Source organism: Rousettus aegyptiacus, unplaced genomic scaffold (genome assembly GCF_014176215.1).
Source record: "Rousettus aegyptiacus isolate mRouAeg1 unplaced genomic scaffold, mRouAeg1.p scaffold_m13_p_10, whole genome shotgun sequence".
NCBI lineage: Eukaryota > Metazoa > Chordata > Mammalia > Chiroptera > Pteropodidae > Rousettus > Rousettus aegyptiacus.
Genome location: NW_023416285.1, coordinates 32,435,479 through 32,454,055, shown reverse-complemented (window position 1 = coordinate 32,454,055; position 18,577 = coordinate 32,435,479). Strand labels below are relative to the sequence as shown.

The window sequence follows — 18,577 nt, the reverse complement described above, 5'->3', positions numbered from 1 at the left end:
ATTTTTAGATGAAGAAAAAAGTCCTAATAATGGTTCTTGTAGATATAATCTAGTTATCTACTGTGCATTTGTAACAAAGTACAAACAGATTCTACAAGAATATCTCTCTTATTCATTATTTATGAGGAAAGCTAGTGTGGACTAGTACATTTTAAATGTATGTGTTGTTTATGTATAACGTTATTAAGATCACATTTTAAAAAGCAATCACATCAAAGAAAAATTGGCAGAAAACTATATCTCAGCATTTTTTAGACACTTGAAAGTAATTGTCTATACTTTTAAGCTATATCTCTCTTTCATCCCTTCATTTCTAGTCCGTAATCATACTCTACAGAAACAATCTTGATAGTGAGTATAACCTTTGACATGTCCTAAAAGGGCTTATTTTCCCTGAAGATTCATAAATATTTATTATATGATAAAAGTAGGTTGTTCAGTAAGTGATCTTGGGAAAATTGTTTAGCTGTTTGGAAAAAGAATGAAGTTAGATCCTTACTTCAAAGAATAAACCAAAATAAATTTCAAATAAATAAAATGTCAAAAATAAAAACACAAAAGATCTAGCTAGTCTGTCTGTGGATAGGGAAACCTATCGTAACTAAAACACCAAAGATGGAAGATATTATAAAAAGATTAATAGAGATTCATAATGTAAATGTTAAAAAGTTTTGTTGATTAAACATGCACACACACACAATACAAGATAAATCAGATACTAGGGGAAAATCTTTGTAACGTGGAAAATGGTTATTATAGTTAAAATAAAACTCGTCTTTCAAATTAATAAGGAAAAGAGAAACTCACTGCTAGGAAAATAGAGCACATAAATGAGCAATTCTCAGAGAAAAAGGGGAGAGGATGAATAAAAATATTTTTTAAATGTTTAGCCACCCTGTTTATTTAAAAATAACAGAAGAAATTTTTATAAGTAATTCAATGAGCTATAGTTTTCAAACCCAACACACTGATTAATATTTAAAAAATAATAATATGACAGTGGTAAGGGTATGGAAAGATTGGCATTCATTTATCCAGATACTGAGAATGAAATGGGTACCTTTCTGGATGGCAATTAGGTGATATGCACCAACAACCTTAAAAAAATACTAATTTGACCTAGTAATTTCATTCCTATGGATTTATGATAAATATTTCTACAAAGATAATTATCACATCATGGTTTAAAATAACCTAAATGCCTAAAAAGAGGGGATTGGTTATATCAGTTATTAGATATATAACTGTAGACTGAAACACTAGTTGTCAAAAATCATTCTGCAGGTGAATACATGTTAGCATAAGCAAATGTTCGACCTTTTGCCAAGACTAAAAGTTATATGTGAGATATGACAGCATTAAATACATTGTGTGTGTATATGAAACATGCACCAAAAAAGGGGTTTTTTTTGAGAGTCAAAAAATGGTTTTTGTTTCTTTTGATTATTTTTTTACTATTTTCTGAAGTTCTGTTTGTTCTGGGCATATAATCCATACTAAAACAAAAAGATCATTTTATAATAATAAAAAGGAACAAAGCAACCCTAATCTAGATGACTGAGCAGTTAGAAGTGTACTAGTGATCCATAATTATTTTGGATTCTAGATTTGAAACACCTTTGAAATCAAAGATAAATCCTTAAGGTGACCACAGTATCCTGCCCTTTCCCTCTGAGCTTCCACTGTCTCTGGCCACCTTTCCATGAGGGCAACTCCTATCTGTTCTGTGTACCAAGTTCTGGCCCAGAGGAGAGCGAAAGGTCTTACCTAAGCTAGAAAATGAGGTGCCTGAAGATACCCACATGTAATGATAGACTGCTACGTTAGGCTTTTACATTTCAGAAGCCGCATGTATAAAATGCATGCCAGCCCTGCCTGCCCTGTTATTTATGGGTGTTATAATCAGCAACTTCCAAGCTATAGCAGCTGAGGAATTATTAAGGAGTTAGTTAATAGAATTCTTACAGCCAATTGCAAGAAAAATGAGAAAATATAAATCAACAAAACTTTATTAATAGATAATCGTTCATTTATGTCCTATTTTCCTGTTGGTGAGTTCCTCCTTTCTTTATTAATTTGAAAGACTAGTTTTAACAAAAATAAACATTTTTCACATATTGCAAACATTTTTCCCTAGTGTATTCCTTCTTTTATGTGTGTGCATGTAAATAGACTATGATTACCCAAATTCAAGATATATATCAAGTTTTAGAGGCGATTTTTCAGGCAAGAAAGCAGAACAATATACCATTCTTCTCCCTCTCTTTTGAAGTTTTTTTGGGGGTTTTCCTAGCATATATTATTTTTAATTATTAACTTTTTCTGACAGATAACAAGCCTTTTTTGTTTGTTTCTGAGGGTCAGGAGATGGCAGCTTTCCATTGTATCGTCTTGGGGAAAAGGATTATCAAAGCCTCTTGCAACGATATATTTATTGTTATATGACCTTTATTTGTAGGTCACAGGAGTACAATGGGGAAAAAATAAACACAGGATGTTTTCTTTACTCTGAATTGTATAGTGTTAAAATAGCGCACTGAGTAATAGCTGTTGGTGCCGCAGTGATAGGCATTTCACATTGAGCTGGGCCCCATTTTCAAGTCTATGAGAAATCTGCATGCAGCAAAGGAAGTCTAGCCTTGGGTACTTCTCTCTGTGCTAAGTACTAGGACCGTTGGACAAAGTCCTACCGAGTGTTGTATGGGATTCTTGAAATCAGGGTTAATTTTCTAGCATATTGTATGGGATTCTTGAAATCAGGGTTAATTTGCTAGCATATCTTCCAAAAATAATTATATTTATATTAATAACTTGAATTCGTTTAAGGAGGCAGCATGTGAAAAAAGACGGGAGCTCCTGGAATTAGACTTGGTTCGAATCTTTGCCTCGTTTCTTGTTAGAGGTGTGGCCTTAGTCTCAATAAATTTCAGTCTCTTCAGTTGTGAATATGACGAAATATTCATAAGGTACATAAAGCTTTATGATACATTTTCAAATGCGTTATCTCATTTGATCTTCGCAAGTAACCCACCAAGAAGATATTATCCCTAATTTACAATTGAGGAAACAGGTTCAGAAATTGAAATGTCTTGTCCCAAATCACATAGGATAAGGACATATATCTTCTGATTAATAGTTCTACGTTCTTTTCACACACACAAAAAAATGCACAAAATATATTCTAACCAGCTAGCAATAAAGAAAATGGGTTAAAAGGAAGATGGGCAAAATATGGTTGTCAGTAGCCCAAGCAGTGCTCCTCCTTTTAACTAAGTTTGTAGGTCTAGTCAGTATCTATCAATTACCACCTCTCCCCACCCCACACCGCTGGGCTGCAATGCCCTACAAATAGAGCCACCCTCATGCGGGCCCCAAAGAAAAGGAGCAATTAGTTGGCTTTGAATAAGGCCTCCCTCTGCTTTACTACAGCCCAAATCACCCTGGGCTGGGCTGAGAAAGTGGCAGGTCTTCATGTGACCGTGAAGGTAGCCCTCTATTTACAGATATGAACTCAATCTAAATTGGCCAAATCAATTGAGAATCTGATGCTACCTATAGGAAGAGAATTTTATGTATCGGCACTCATGAAATTGTATGAGTGGAAGGTGACCTCAACTAATTTGTATAACAAAAACTAAATGTAACATAAAACTAAAGTTTCCATCTGATCTAAGATGGAAACTCAACAAAGAGCTAATTCCCTGAAACTGACTTTGCCTTTTGCACTCCTGGGTAGTTTCAGGACACTAGTCTGAATCATTAGCTCATTTTATTACTTGTGGGGTCTTTTGCTCTCCACTGGGTCCTTTCCCTGCCAAACTCTGCCTCGTATTATAATTCAGGAGCTTTGAGAAACATGAAATTTATGACCTGGGATTTTTCTAGTTGTATAATGCAATGCTCTCGATTTCAGTTAATAATAAAACTAATTCAAAATAACTTTTGGGGGTAAATTTTGTGATGTGAGACCAAATTAATGCTGAATTCTTCACAGGGTCAAGTGTCCAGACCTCAAGTCTAAAGTTCCCCTTCTAGATACAGTTCTCTTGATAGCATCATTAAAAGCTTAAACTCCAAAGCGAGACACAACTGGATTTTAATTGCAGTTCCAACGGGGATCTCAGATGAATTGTTAACTTATTTATGCTCAGTTTCCTCATCTGTAAAATAGTGACAATTATTGCACTTACCTCATAGAATTATTATGAGGATGTAAATGAAATAATGCATGAAACATGATTAGTAACTCCTGGCAGAATCATCATTCAAGAATGCAACTGCTATCATTATTTATTAACTATTTATTTCCTGCCAGGTGCCAGACATGGTGCTGAGCACTGGGGATGGTTCCCAGGAGGCCAAGTGACCCGGGGCCTGATGCACAGTAACTGCTGAACAGCAGTTAGCTTTTGATAAAACAAGTCAATGAGAGGGAACTACTAGGCAGTGGTCCCCAACCTTTTTGGCACCAGGGACCTGTGCTCCTATGAGAATCTGATGCCTGATGACCTAAGGTGAAGTTGAGGTGATAATGCTAGTGCTGAGGAGTGGCTGCAAATACAGATGAAGCCTCCTTTGCTTGCTCACCTCCTGCTGTGAAGCTCTGTTCCCTAACAGGCCACAGACCAGTACTGGTCCGTGGCCCGGTGGTTGCGGACCGCTGTTCCAGAGAACCCAACTCTAAGCAGAGGTCCTAGCAATAAAACAAGTTCCCACTTAGGAAGGTCAATTGATTTGGGGCAATATCCCGAATTTGTATAAAGTTCCAACTATTTAATTTTAAAAAGGCAACAAACCATTAGAAAAATGGTCAAAGACTTTAGACAGAAAAAAAATGCAAATAATGAAAAAAGATGAATGGATAAATATGATGTAAAAATTAAGATTTCTACACTTTCAACTTTTATGGATTTTCTGAACTTTCTCTGAATAAGCATTACTTTAAAAGTATTGTTTTTATCTTACAAAAGTCTCCATAGAACCAGAACCTAAAATATCTATAAATGAAGCAGACACTGTCCTTTTCTCTAACCCTCTCCCCCTCCCCCTACCCCACCACCCCAGTTACAAGCACATGTCAAAGTTTCGTCATAATCTTGCTGCAAAAGAAAAAGCCTGTCTGTTGTGGTCATTTCAAAGACTAAGTATTAGCAGGGCATTTGTGGATAAAGAGAATATTGAATCATCATTGTTAAACAAGGAAGAGAAAGAAAAAAGATTTGGTTATTGGTCACAAGTCAACTAGGTGGAGGATGTCGACTGTTTCCCCAAATAAATGTTACTTCCATTAAAGTTGATCAGAAGATTACTTATGCATTTTATCAAGGAATGCTTTCACCTCTTCCCAGAATGAGGCTGTAAATTAAATTAGACCCAGAAGAGATCTGGGACCATTTTCCTTTCACGTCTTCCAGTCCTCCTTTTTTTCTGATAGTTCCCACTCCTGCGATGGGCTCCCTTCCCAGAGAGATACCTGATCCGGTAACCTGATTTTAATCTTTCCCTTGCTCTTTCAGGTTGAATCACCAAGTCCTGGGTCCCATCTCTTAAATAAATCTCTCAATTCAGTACCCTCTTCTCCAAGACTGTGCCCTCTACCTCGGCTGAGGATCTGACTAGTTTTATTGAACCCATAGGGTCCTGGGATAACTTACTGTTTGGTCTCTCAACAAAACAGCCTGGTCAAAACTCACCGTTTTTATATTATCAAAAGGTATTGCTGACACTGTTTTTCCTAATTCCCCAAGTACAAGGACATTCGTTTTATACTTTAGTCACATCTGCATCATTTAATATTATTTTTTCATGAGCTCTTTTAAAAGATGATTTATAATTAGGGGGAAAAGATTTTAAATTCTGATAAATCAAGGTTAACCCATAAAAGAGTATCAAAGACATCAAACCAAGATGAATGTGAAGTTATTAAATATAATGTGTATATAGGACTACTAAAAGAATGGTTAGAAATTTGAGGATTTTTTATGGAGTGTGAAGTAGAAAATAAATGATCATGTTGTAACCCAAATAGCCTCTCCCTCATAGATAGGGTGACCATATTCCCCAAGTGGCTTGGGACAGTTCCAGTCCATGCCTATTGTCTTGGAATAATCATTATTTGTCCAGCTGGGACAATAAATTATATGGACACTATACCTAGAGTAGATATGTGATACAACCACCACCACCACCCCTTTTTTTCTGGTTAAAGAATCTCTTTGCTTGGGAAGTACCCATTCTATGGAATTCCAGTGAGGCTGAACCCCCATACTGCTACTCCTTTGACCTCCCACTCTCCATAGACAGGCACATGCCTCCAGCCTGGGCAATTATTACCCCATACCTTGGACCACAGTTTAGGGATAAGCATATGACCCAAACTGGCCAATCAGAGTCCTTCCTGTGACCGTTTTACAGAAGCTATCTAGAAAAGTTCTCTTTTATCCGGGTTTGCTCAGCTGGTCAGATGAGTGTTGAGATGACAGTGACTACTTGGCCTGCCACATGAGGAAACCCCGTCACAAAGAGAGAGAGAAGCACAATATTACTGAGCACTTAGATCTAGCTCAGTCTCAAGTCAGCTGCGTTCCAGACTCCCTTTTTTAATATATTTATAATTAAAATAGTCCTAATTGATACACTCTTTCTCCAGTTTCCCTTTTAAGATATAACATGAAACACCCAAAGAAATCAAACGTTACATGGAAGCTCAAAAGCAGAGGTTTCCATTCTTGAGATTCCTCTAATGGAAAATAGGACACATTAAGTTAATGCACTTAATAATATTTATTAACTGAAAGTAAATTATTCTTGCAATTATAACTGCAGGAGAATAACCAGAGATTTAGTGGAGCAGTTCTTGCAAAATACATGAAAAATCTCAGAAAAAGAGCAGTATACTTATTGAGTATTTAGGCTTTTCTGAGATAACCTGCAGTGAGCACATGATTCCTGGTTACATGTCGTGTTTCTGCCAGATTTTGCCTAATTCTCACCCTCTGTCTGACTCCATCCCTAACCTCCATAGATTCAGGTATTGGTATGGGGTGAGGTTCTGCAAGGAGGTGAGATGGCTGTTTTGTACATCACCTGGTAATTTTTAAGAGCTGAAAATTTAATTACCTTTAGGTCACCTCAAAATATCCCTGAGTCAAAACACTAGCTTCGAAGTGCCACGTATTTGCTGCTTCCTTCCATTTAGCCTTGCTCCCTTAATTTAGTTTCTATCCAGAGCCCAGAGGGATTTTTATCAGATGAAAATCTGATCTAATCATGATCTTATTTAAAGTCCCTCTGGTTCCTCCTTTCCTTTCTCCCACCCCTTCCCCACATGGCTTCCCAGACCCAGTTATAACGAACTATCTGCAGTTCCCTGAGCGCCCACGGGAATCATGCCTCTGTGTCTTTGCAAATCCCTTCCTCTGCTTCTCTTTCTTCTTGCCCATTCCACCTGACAAACTCCTCATTCTGGCTCATTTCCTCAAGAAGTACTACCTTGTCTCCCCAGACAGGGTTAGTTAGGCGTTTCCTACTTTGGGCTTCCACAGCATTGTGCACCAATCCCCTAACATCACGGTTACTCCTTCAGTGGAGTTACTTGCTCTCATATTTTCTGTCTCTCTTGCTAGGCTGTGAGTCCCTCTAGGACATAGGATACATCTTCTTTATCTCTGTAGCCTTTCAACTTGGCATTGTACATCACATGGCAATCGTTCAATAAATGTTTGTTGAATGAGTGAATAAATGAATAATAAATTGAGCAAAAAAAGCCAACCATAATAGGATGATTACATTGGGGTCTCTCTCACAGCTACAATTTCCAGCTTCTTCATGTGAAATCTGAAGTTGCTAGTTTCCTGCCTTCCCCGCAGGGAGAAGGGAAGTTTATGCTGTTCCTTAGGGTTTGGGAATAACTTCTTTACCTGTACTTAAAGGCATAGTAGTTAATTTACCAAAACTTTAAGGACTCTAGTCTGATTCAGATGAGATGTTTCTTGGATATTAAATTGGATATTATATGAGATAATACACATAAAGCACAGTGCACGGCACAAGTAGGCATTAAGAATAGTAACTATTGTTATTAGCGTTATTAACATCATTGCCATCATCATCATCACTGATCATCATTAAAGAATCGCATGGTTGGATATATAGTAGTAGAGCATAGACGTTAGAGAACACATGGTTCAGAGTTCACCTGCCTGGATTTATATTCTGTTTCCACTACTAACCAACCAGCTGTTGGCCTTTAAAAAGTAACAATGATTTCTAAGTCTTAGTTTCCTAACCTGTAAAATTAAAATGTATTCATTTTCATTGCTTTCTCTATCCCAAGAACTGTTCTGGGTGGCTGGAATCCACATTGAATAAAACAAAGATCTCTGCTCACGTGGAGTTTACACTTACCAAAATAAAATGTATCAAAAGAAATAAAATATATCAAAAATTTTCATGGTGATAAGTGCTGTGACTGAAAATAAAGCTGGGATGAGGATAGAGAGTGGGACAGGCTTGCGATTTTAAATAGGGTGTCCAGGGAAGCCCGAATCGAAAGAGGGACATTTGAGTAAAGACCTGAAAGTAGAAAGGGAGTGAGCAGAGAGAAAGACAAGAGTGAAGTGTCAGCAGAGTAAGGAAGCAAGAGTGGCAGAGGGAAAGAAGGGGAGAGGAGGAGGACAAAGTCAGAGCAGTGTCCGGACGAATCCCAATGATTCATTGTAAAGACTTTGAGTGAAAGCCCAGTGAAAGGCTCTGATCAGAGGCCTTGACCTGACTTAAAGGGTCGTGCTAAGTGCTGTGCTGAGAATGGAAGCCGGAGGCCATGGTAATAATTCAGTGTAGGTGGTGAAAAGGACCTTTGTAGCCTGTAATCATCACATTTTCCTTTCATCTCTCAGAAAACTGTTATAATGTGCTTATTAGAATTGACACCTGCTGGAAAATTATTACACTTAGTACACAAATCTGTGATGCCTACAATGTAAATGGCTACTCCTCACCTCAGGAAATGCACAATCTGCACAACCATGCGTATTGGTCGAGAGAGAGACAGACAGAGTGAGAAAGAAAGAGAGAAATTAAGGATGACTTCCCAATTTTTGGTGTAAGCAATGGTGAAGATGAATTTTCCACGAACAAAGAAGAGTAAGACAATAAGGAAGGTTTGTGGTAGGGGCAGGAGATCAGCTTTGAACATGTTAAATGTTAGAAGTGTGATGCTGAGCATAATAAAACCCGTCTCATGATTATTGTGAGGGTTAGTTATTATATATAACCATTAAAAGCAGTTCCTGTCAGTAGTTGTCCAATAAATGCTAGATATTATTATTATCAGGTAATACGAATTTTCAACATACACATTTAAATTTTATGTAGATATATGATCATATGTGTAGACATAGGATCATCTTTTAAGTGATTATTATTATTCCCAAACATAATTTCAAACAAAACTTCAAACCAGGCTAATCTATGCACACACACATACACATACACATATATATGTTTTGATAAAACTATATGAACATGTAAGTTTTATGTCATGGGAGGGTTATTTGTTTTGCAAAGTCCTCTGACCTCTTTCCCTGGTGTACACATAGGTGCTTTATCTTGATAATATACAAACAAGTGAGAAGCCACTTAGGAGTAGAATTGATTATCTTTCAGAACGTCTTTCTGTTTCTAATCAGACCTGACAAACTAGGAATGCTCAGATCCAAGTTATAAAAATGAAATTGCATTTCTGTATGTATTACAAAAAATTGAATTATATATTGTATGTATTTTGATGTGGCTGCTTAAAAATTTTCCTGTCAATATGTAACAAACATGTACTACAGTCACCGCAGCAGGCTTCTCTCCCAGCATTAACTCTTGTTCTCTGGACCACACCAAGCTAGACTAAGAAGAGAGGGTTTGAGGATAAGGTTAAGTATAAGAAACTTGTGGAAAACAAAACAAAACAAAACAAAACTCTGTAAAGTTAAGCCAAGTGGCAGCAATTCTAGAAGTCATTGACAGGGGAGAGAAACGAGACAGAGATGCTAAATGGCCTAACATTAAGAGATTTTAGCACCAGGCTGAATTGGACATAACTCAGGAGTCACACAGAGCATGTACTCAGAGGGCATTGTCACCTATCTCTAAGCTTTAACAAGGTTGCCTATTTGGTACATTAATAATTTTTAAAGTACTAAATTTTTAAAGCTACTGAGTTTAAAGCTAATAATTTTTAAAGCTACCGAATTAACTAAAAAGTTAATATTTTTACAGTACATTTACATATGCATATAGAAATAAATAGTTTTGGGAGACTTCGTTTTATACAAATGCCATATATTTTCAGCAACTTATCCAAAATTTTTATAATGAAGTATTCATATGAGAATATATGTGTGATATAGCAATATCATAAAGAAACAAATGTGATGCCCAACTTTTAGAAATAAAACAAAACCAATGCCTTCAATGCCCCCAATGTTCCCCTTCATGATCAGACTGCCTTCCCTCCTCCAAAAGGTATTATTCTCCTGCTGTCCTGAAATTGGCCTTATATGTTCCCTTGTTTATTGTTAGTTTTATTATATACGTATCTGTAAATAGTAGTTTGCTTGCAAGTTGTTTACCTTTGTCTATAGTAATTGTTCTATAGTTGTTTTTCTGCAACAAGCTTTTTTTGTCAACATTATGTTTATAAAATAAATCCACGCTGAAATTCATAGCTATCATTTTGTTGTCTTCACTACAGTTTAGTATTCCATTGTGTTAATAGATGAAGATGTATTTTTTCTTCTTTCATTCATTGGAAATTTTGGTGGTTTGCAGTCTTTTGCTTTTAGAAACAATGTTGCTATGAATATTCTTGTTTCCTGGTGCATGTGTCCAAAAGTTTCTTAGACATATACCAAGGGTAGACATATATCAGATACATATACCGAATGTAGAATCAAAATGTCATGTTTATCAGGTACTCTCACAGACTGGCAAAAATGTCAAGCTCTGACAATGTCAAGTCTTGGCAAGGATGTGAATCAACTGGAACACTTTTATAGTGCTGGGAGAATATAAGATGGTATTTCTATCCCAGATGGCAGAGGTGTGGTGAAAATGAGCGCTTGATATGAAAATCCTAAGCAAATAACATTTTACAGCCCCAAGCTGAAAAGATATATCATTAATAAGAAATTTCGAAGCACATTAAGCTGGGGCTGTTCAGTGAGCATTCTGTTCGCGCCTTCCCACTCCCTTGCAAGAGGCGCACTCGCGTGGCTTTCGGCCTGTCCACGATGAGGTCTCTGAGGCATTGAAAGCCTCATAGTTGAGAAAAACTTCCTTTAGCAAGCCAAGTCATCTAGAGGTAACGTCTGGGTTCCAGGTTCCATTTCTTATTACACCTCCAGCATCTTCTTGCCGTACACCTGCATAGTTGCAGTGCCACTTGGTGGCAGTGACCGGACTGGACATGCAAAGTCGATTCCAGGCCTAGGAAAAATGGTGCGAAATCCTCCATCAGATTTTGATAAATACCAAATTCTTTTCTTTTTTTTAATATTTTTATTTTTTCAATTATAGTCGACATACAATATTATATTAGTTTCAGGTACATAACAGTGAAAATGTATCTTTTCTTTTCATTTATATAACTTATGAATTGGTCACTCCAATAAATCCAGTACTCATCTGACACTATACAGTTACTACAATACTACTGACTATATCTCCATGCTGTACTCTACATCCCATAACTATTTTGTCACTACCAATTTGCACCTTTTAACCCCCTCCCCCTTCACATATTCCCCTCCCCCAATCTGACAACCATCAGAATGTTCTCTGTATCTATGAGCTTGTTTCTGTTGTTTATCCTGTTCTCTAGATTCCACATATGACATCTGTCTTTCTCTGACTTATTCCAGTCAGCGCAATATCCTTTAGGTCCATACAAGTTGTTGCAGATTGCAAGTTTTTATTTTATGGCTGAGTAATAGTGTGTGTGTGTGTGTGTGTGTGTGTGTACCACCTCTTCTTTATCCACTTATCCATTGATAGACACCCAGGATGCCTCCATATCTTGATTCTTATAAATAATGCTGCAATGAAAATATGGATTCACGCGTCCTTTCAAAGTAGTGTTTTGGGTTTCTTTTTCAGGTAAATACCCGGAAGTGGAATTACTGGGTCCTTCTTTGTTTCCTGTCAGAGCCTTTATTTTAAAGTCTATTTTGTCAGGTATAAGTATTGCTATCCCAGCTTTTGTTCGTTTCCATTTTCATGAACATCTTTTTTCATCCCTTTAGTCTGTGTGTGTCTTTTGATCTGAAGTGAGTCTCCTGTAGGCAGTATATCTAAGAGTCCTTCCTGTTTTCTTATCCATTCAGCCACCCTATCTTTTGATTGAAGCACTTAATCCATTTATATTTAAAGTAATTATTGCCAGACATGTAGTTATTGCCATTTTATTATTCATATTTTTTATCTTTTTTTTTTCTTTTTTCTTCTTGAAGATGTCCCTGTAACATTTTCTGTGATACTGGCTTGGTGGTGATGAACTCCATTAGCATTTTCTTGTCTGGGAAACTCATCTGTCCTCTGATTTTAAATGACGGCTTTGCTGGGTAAAGTAATCTTGGTTGTAGGTCCTTGCTTTTCATCACTTGGAATATTTTGTGCCAATCTCTTCTGGCCTGCAAAGTTTCTGTTGAAAAATCAACTAACTGTCTTATGGGAGCTCCCTTGTAGATAACTGCTTTTCTCTTGCTGCTTTTAAGATTCTGTCTTTAAGTTTTGGCATTTTAATTATGACATGTCTTGGCATAGGCCTCCTGGGGTTCATCTTGTTTGGGACACTCTGTACTTCCTAGGCTTGTATGTCTATTTCTTTCACCAGGATAAGGAAGTTTTCAGTCATTATTTCTTGGAATAAGTTTTCAAATTTTTTGTTCTCTCTCTTCTTCTAATATGCCCCTGAGGTGAACATTCATACGCGTGATGTTGTCCCAGAGTTCCCTTAAACTATCCTCATTCGAGAGGAATCTTTCTTCTTGTTACTGTTCTAATTGGGTATTTCCTGCTATCTTATTTTCTAAATCACTGATTTGATCCTCTGCTTCATCTAATCTACTGTTAATTTTTCCTAAGTTTCTTAAGGTATTCTTCATTTCGGTTATTGTGTTCCTCATTTCTGATTGGTTCTTTTTTATGCTTTCTAGTTCCACTTTTATGTTTTCTATCTCTTTGTTAAAATTCTCACTGAGTTCATCTACTCTTCCCCTAAGTTCATTGCGCATCCTTATAACCAGTGTTATAACCAGATGCACTCTGCATCTGGTAGATTGACTCTCTCCATTTTTAGTTCTTTTTCTGGAGCTTTGTTCTGTTCTTTCATGTAGGACATGTTTCTTTTTCTCCCCATTTTAGCTGCCTACTTGTGTTTGTTGCTGTGTATTAGGTAGGGCTGCTATGTCTCTTACCTGTTCTTAGGCTACTACCTGGCCTTCGTCGAGTGGCTTTATGTAGTTGGTATGTAGTGGCAATTAGATTTATCAATGTGGTTAATTTTATCAATCATTTCCTTTACAGTTTGTACTTTGGGGATCTTATATAAGATATTCTTTCTTACCTTGAAGCAAAAAAAAAAAAAATCCTTTCCTAAATTTCTTCTAATGTTTTGCTTATGACATTTTTTACATAGCTTTATTGAGATATATAAAAATTGACCCAAAGTTTATAATTCAGTGATTTTTAGTAAACTCACAGAATTGTATAACTACCATAATCAAATTTTTGACCATTATATCATCCTAAAAAGAAATCTATACTCATTAGCAGACATTCCCCCATTCCTCCTTACTTCCCACTTTTAACATAACCCTAGGCAATCAGTAATCAATTTTTTAAATAGTTTTGGTTATCCTTGATATTTCCTATAAATGGCATGATCTTTTGTGACTGGCTTCTTTCACTTAGCATACTGTTTTAAGGTTTATCCATGTTGTAGCATGTATCAGTACTTTGTGCTCTTTATGGCCGAATAATAATCCATTTTATGGATATACTATATTTTGTTTATCCATCATCAGTGATAGACATTTGAGTTGTTTCAACTTTTGCACTATTATGAAGAATGCTGCTAGGAACATTCATGTATAAGTTTTTGTGAGGATATGTATATTTTCTTTGGGAGTCTATATACCTAGGAGTATATAGGATAGATGATATGATAACTCCACATTTAACTTTTTGAAAAACTGCCAAAATTTTTCCCCAATGACTACTATACCATTTATATTCCCACCAGTAATGCACGAGGGTTTCAATGTCTCAGCATCTTCCCCAATATTTATTTCTGTATTTCTTATTTTAACCATCCTAATGTGTCAGAAATTATATATTACTGTGGTTTTAATTTGCATTTCCCTAATGACAAATGATATTGAACGTGTTTTCATGTCACTCGTGGGCTGCTATATCTCCTTTCAGGCCATATGAAGTGCAGAACTCTGTGAATTGTCTATTCTCTTTGAACTGTCTATTGAAATCTTTGCCCATTTTTAAATTGAGCTATTTGTTTTTTAATTATTGCCTTTTAAGTGTTATTTGTATATTTTGGGTACGTAGTCTCAGTAGCTCTTAATTTCTCTTTTATATTGCCCATTTCTTTGTGTGTATATGCTATACTCTGGGAAATTTTTTCAAATCTATCCTCTAGCAGTAATTCTCTCTTCCATCATGTCTAATATGTTATTTAAGGACCTGAAAGTATAATCAGGTTCCTGTTAAATAATTCAAAAAAGGTATCTTTGTACTAAAAATGTAATTGTAATTCAACTTCTCAAAACTATTTGAACATTACATTTAAAATCTGTATGTATACTGAATGTAAGTTATACCTCAATTAAAAGCTGAGGCTCAGAACCTAGTACAAAAACTTAATTGATGGGTAAATAGGGTAGAGTAGGATGGAAAAGGCAAAGGCAGAGATTGTAGTAAGTTTAAAGAGAATGGTCTTTCAATAAATGTACACAGAAGGATCAATACGTGAATGAATATACGAATACATTAACTTAACAAAGTTAGTTTCCATGTCTAGCTTGGCAAAACCACAGTCACCATTTCATAGTCAAACCTCACAGAGGTCTGTACTTCATGTATGCCTTGGTTGCTATTGTGACTACTATCATTGTCTGTGGACAGAGCGTTCTATGTTCTTGCAATATAGAGAGAGTTTCCAGGCTGCAAGGATTGTGAAGCACTACTTAATCAAGGAAACTCAGACAATCTCCTTTCTTGATTTCCCAAATCTCCACATGATTTTCTCTGTGTTAAAGTGATATTTCAGCATGACACCTAAGAAATAACTTTCAGTCTCATAGTTTTTATGCCTTTCTGGCCAGCAGAGGTCAATATATAGGCAACTGGTGAGCCTACACTTTGAGTCACTGTTCTAAAAATGTGCTCTCTGAACATTGCTAATCCCCTGGCAGGTTCACAAGGAAGAGCCAAGAGACTTTGGTTCAATGCACATTTCACAAATTTGAAATAAAAGAATTGTGATATTCACAAAAATTCTATCAAAGTCTTAATAATAATAAGCATTCTTAAAGCTTGCACTATGCCTTATTAGAAGAATAAGCTCATATCTAACATTATTATTTGTTTTATTATCTAATTGATAAAAATGGACCAGAGGTGCAAAATGGCTCCTGAAATGAAAAATTATAAGTGAAATGTAACATAAATACAAGAACTCAAAAAATGCTGTCATTTAAATAATGATCAGAAACTCGGTATAAATATAGACTGTGTATTTATACACTCTTGTTCAAGGTGATCTGCAAATGAGAGGACTTCCTACACAGAACCTAACAAGAGAGTGCAAAAAAAAGTTAACTGTGATGAAAATATTAAATTGAATTTTATTAGAGTATTAATTTATTTATCCCTATTCCTTGATATACTGTTTTTGAAATTTTGGCAACTGGTAGTGTGAAGCCAGCAGAACTTTCCCACAACTTCCAAATAAAGAAGAGTTACCTCTATAGTAAACTAATAAAATTTTTCCAGCACCAGCCTTACATAATACATCTCAGGAGGGAATAATGTATGTTATCACTAAAAGCAGAGATCAATATTACTAAGACATCATTAATCATTTTACTCCTTTTACAAAATTAGACACAAGCCCTACTGTTGCCAAAAATTTATAAAACTTTTATAGGTACAAATATATAGTGCTCAAGAGGAAATGATGCACTATTTGACATAATTCTTTTATCAAGTGGAACCATTGGATGTTACATAATGATAATGACACATGATGTGAAGGCACTGTCACAAATTCATGGTGCATGTGTATATTCTTTTTGGTTGAGTGGAACTCCTGATATGCTGGGTATGAATCCACACTTGGCATACAAGCTGTCCCTCTCCGAGGGAGAAGGGCTTGGTGCTATTTCTTTTACTTATTACTGAAATCCTATACTACTATAGAGAAAAGATTCTTCATCAACTGAAAATTCCTTTGTGAGAAGTGACATGGACTGGGAGAAATACATTTGGGTAACTGTTGACAGGTGGGGACATCTGGAAAGGGGTTTTTTATGAGAGTAAAAGAATTTGCTCTTCAATACCTGCCTTACATTGTTACCTTCATTCATTGGCATTCAATGCTGTGACTTCCGATCTGGATTGGGGGTTGAAGAAAATAACATAGATTATGATAAAATTATATCCACTAACAATAGAACTGTTTAGCGTGCTGTGTGGGGGAAAAAAGTGGACAATGACTAAAAAAAAATCAACTTTCCACACTATCATAGGACAAAATATTCACAAGACCATACATAGAAACTTAATTTTATTCAAAAGTACTCACATGAGACCATTTGTAGAAACATTCTACATTGCATAACAGTATTTTTTTTTTAATACCTACAGCACCCAGTATTCCTAGGTGGTCTCCCATCCATGTACTAACCAGGCGTGACCCTGCTTAGCTTTTGAGATCAGAGGAGATCAGGCGCATTCAGGGTGGCATGGCTGTAGACACATAGCACTAGTAATATGCCAGGAAGGACTAGGGAGACCATTTAATTTATTGTCTGATCAAGGACACTTTTGAGAGTGAAAGTAGGCACTTTTAATAATTTTATTGGAATAATAGACATAAACTGGGACTGTCCCAGAGTTATACAGATACCCTAGTAAAGACTGTCTATGATTTCAAGTGATTTGTTCAAATATTATATGTATAATATTATCAACATATGAATACCTAGCAAAAAACTAGCACTTCAGGACTGAACTATAAAGATTTTTAATATTGAGGATAAGCTATAAGATTTATTTAAAAGGCTGAATTATGACATAAATGGTTTGATTGCTGAGTATTTCAATTTTTCCAATTCTGGATGATTTTCCTCATTTATTGGAGAAATAAACTGATTCCACATATTAAACTTTAAAAAAAAAAAAAAGAACATGCTAAAAACACATGAAGAAACACTCTCCAAAGCTGAACTTGCCCAGGTTGGGTTTAATAATCCACCCATTACTGTCTCCCAAGGTGAAGCACCAACCTCGAGTTTATTGCCAATAGAGTGGAGAAAGCACTTGTAGTGAGAAGTCTCACCATAATGTCCCCATAAGCATTTGAAAGACACGAAACACTGTCTCCTAAACCTTTCATTGTTAGTTAGAATGTTGCAATCTAATAGAACAAAGAGAAATATAAACTAGATGTGAAATCTGGCCAATGGCACAAAAGTATCTGTAGATCCCTTAGTCAAAGATAGTAAGCAAGTATCATGTTTCCTACTGCTGTGAAACTATTAGTAGTGATGATAATAATGATGAGTTAATGTACAATGCTTTAGTTTCATTTTTAAAATTATGATTACTCTTTTGAAAATGTTTACATTAGTTGGTGATTTAGGCAATTCAGAAACAAAGTAAATGGCCCATAAATGCTGAAAGTTTTAGAAACCTTTTAAAATGATGGTTTCATGCCAAACTTAAGGCTTGTAGTTTTAACTTCTGTGTCTTAACCGAGACTGCCAAGGGTTAAGAGAATGGGTATCTTTAAGGCCTACGTTGCTCCAACTCATCCTGCAAGAACCATCTCAGGTATCCTTTTTTACAAACATCTGAATCTTTTCTATGTCACAGAGTTATAACTATGTACAAAAAGCAGCTCTTGTCATCAGGGAACTTTAGAGAATCTGTGAAACCTCAGAGATTTAAATGCCGTTAGAGAAAACTCAAGAGGCTCTAAAAATACACAAGAAAACACCAATCAAGACTTGGGGAAGTCAAATCAGGCAAGTGATATCTGACAGCTAAAGGAGTGGTGAGAGAGAGCATTCCCAGCAGAGGCAACATGATTTGCATAAATCTGGGAGATGAGAAAGAACACACCACACTCATAAACTGAGATCGTTCAGCATGGCAGAGCACTTAATGTTGAAGAGAGGAGATAGCCTGATCACCATGGTTTTTATGAGTTAAGTTGTGGAGCTTTGTCTTGGACACTATGGGTAGCCAATAAAGGATATTAGAAAGAGAGTGCTGTGATTAGATT

General features: G+C 36.1%; 1 pseudogene; it reads right to left on the bottom strand.

Moving 5' to 3' along the window:
• Positions 1 to 16,926: 16,926 nt before the first annotated feature.
• LOC118608995 lies at positions 16,927 to 17,045 on the bottom strand (annotated as a pseudogene).
• Positions 17,046 to 18,577: the final 1,532 nt, after the last annotated feature.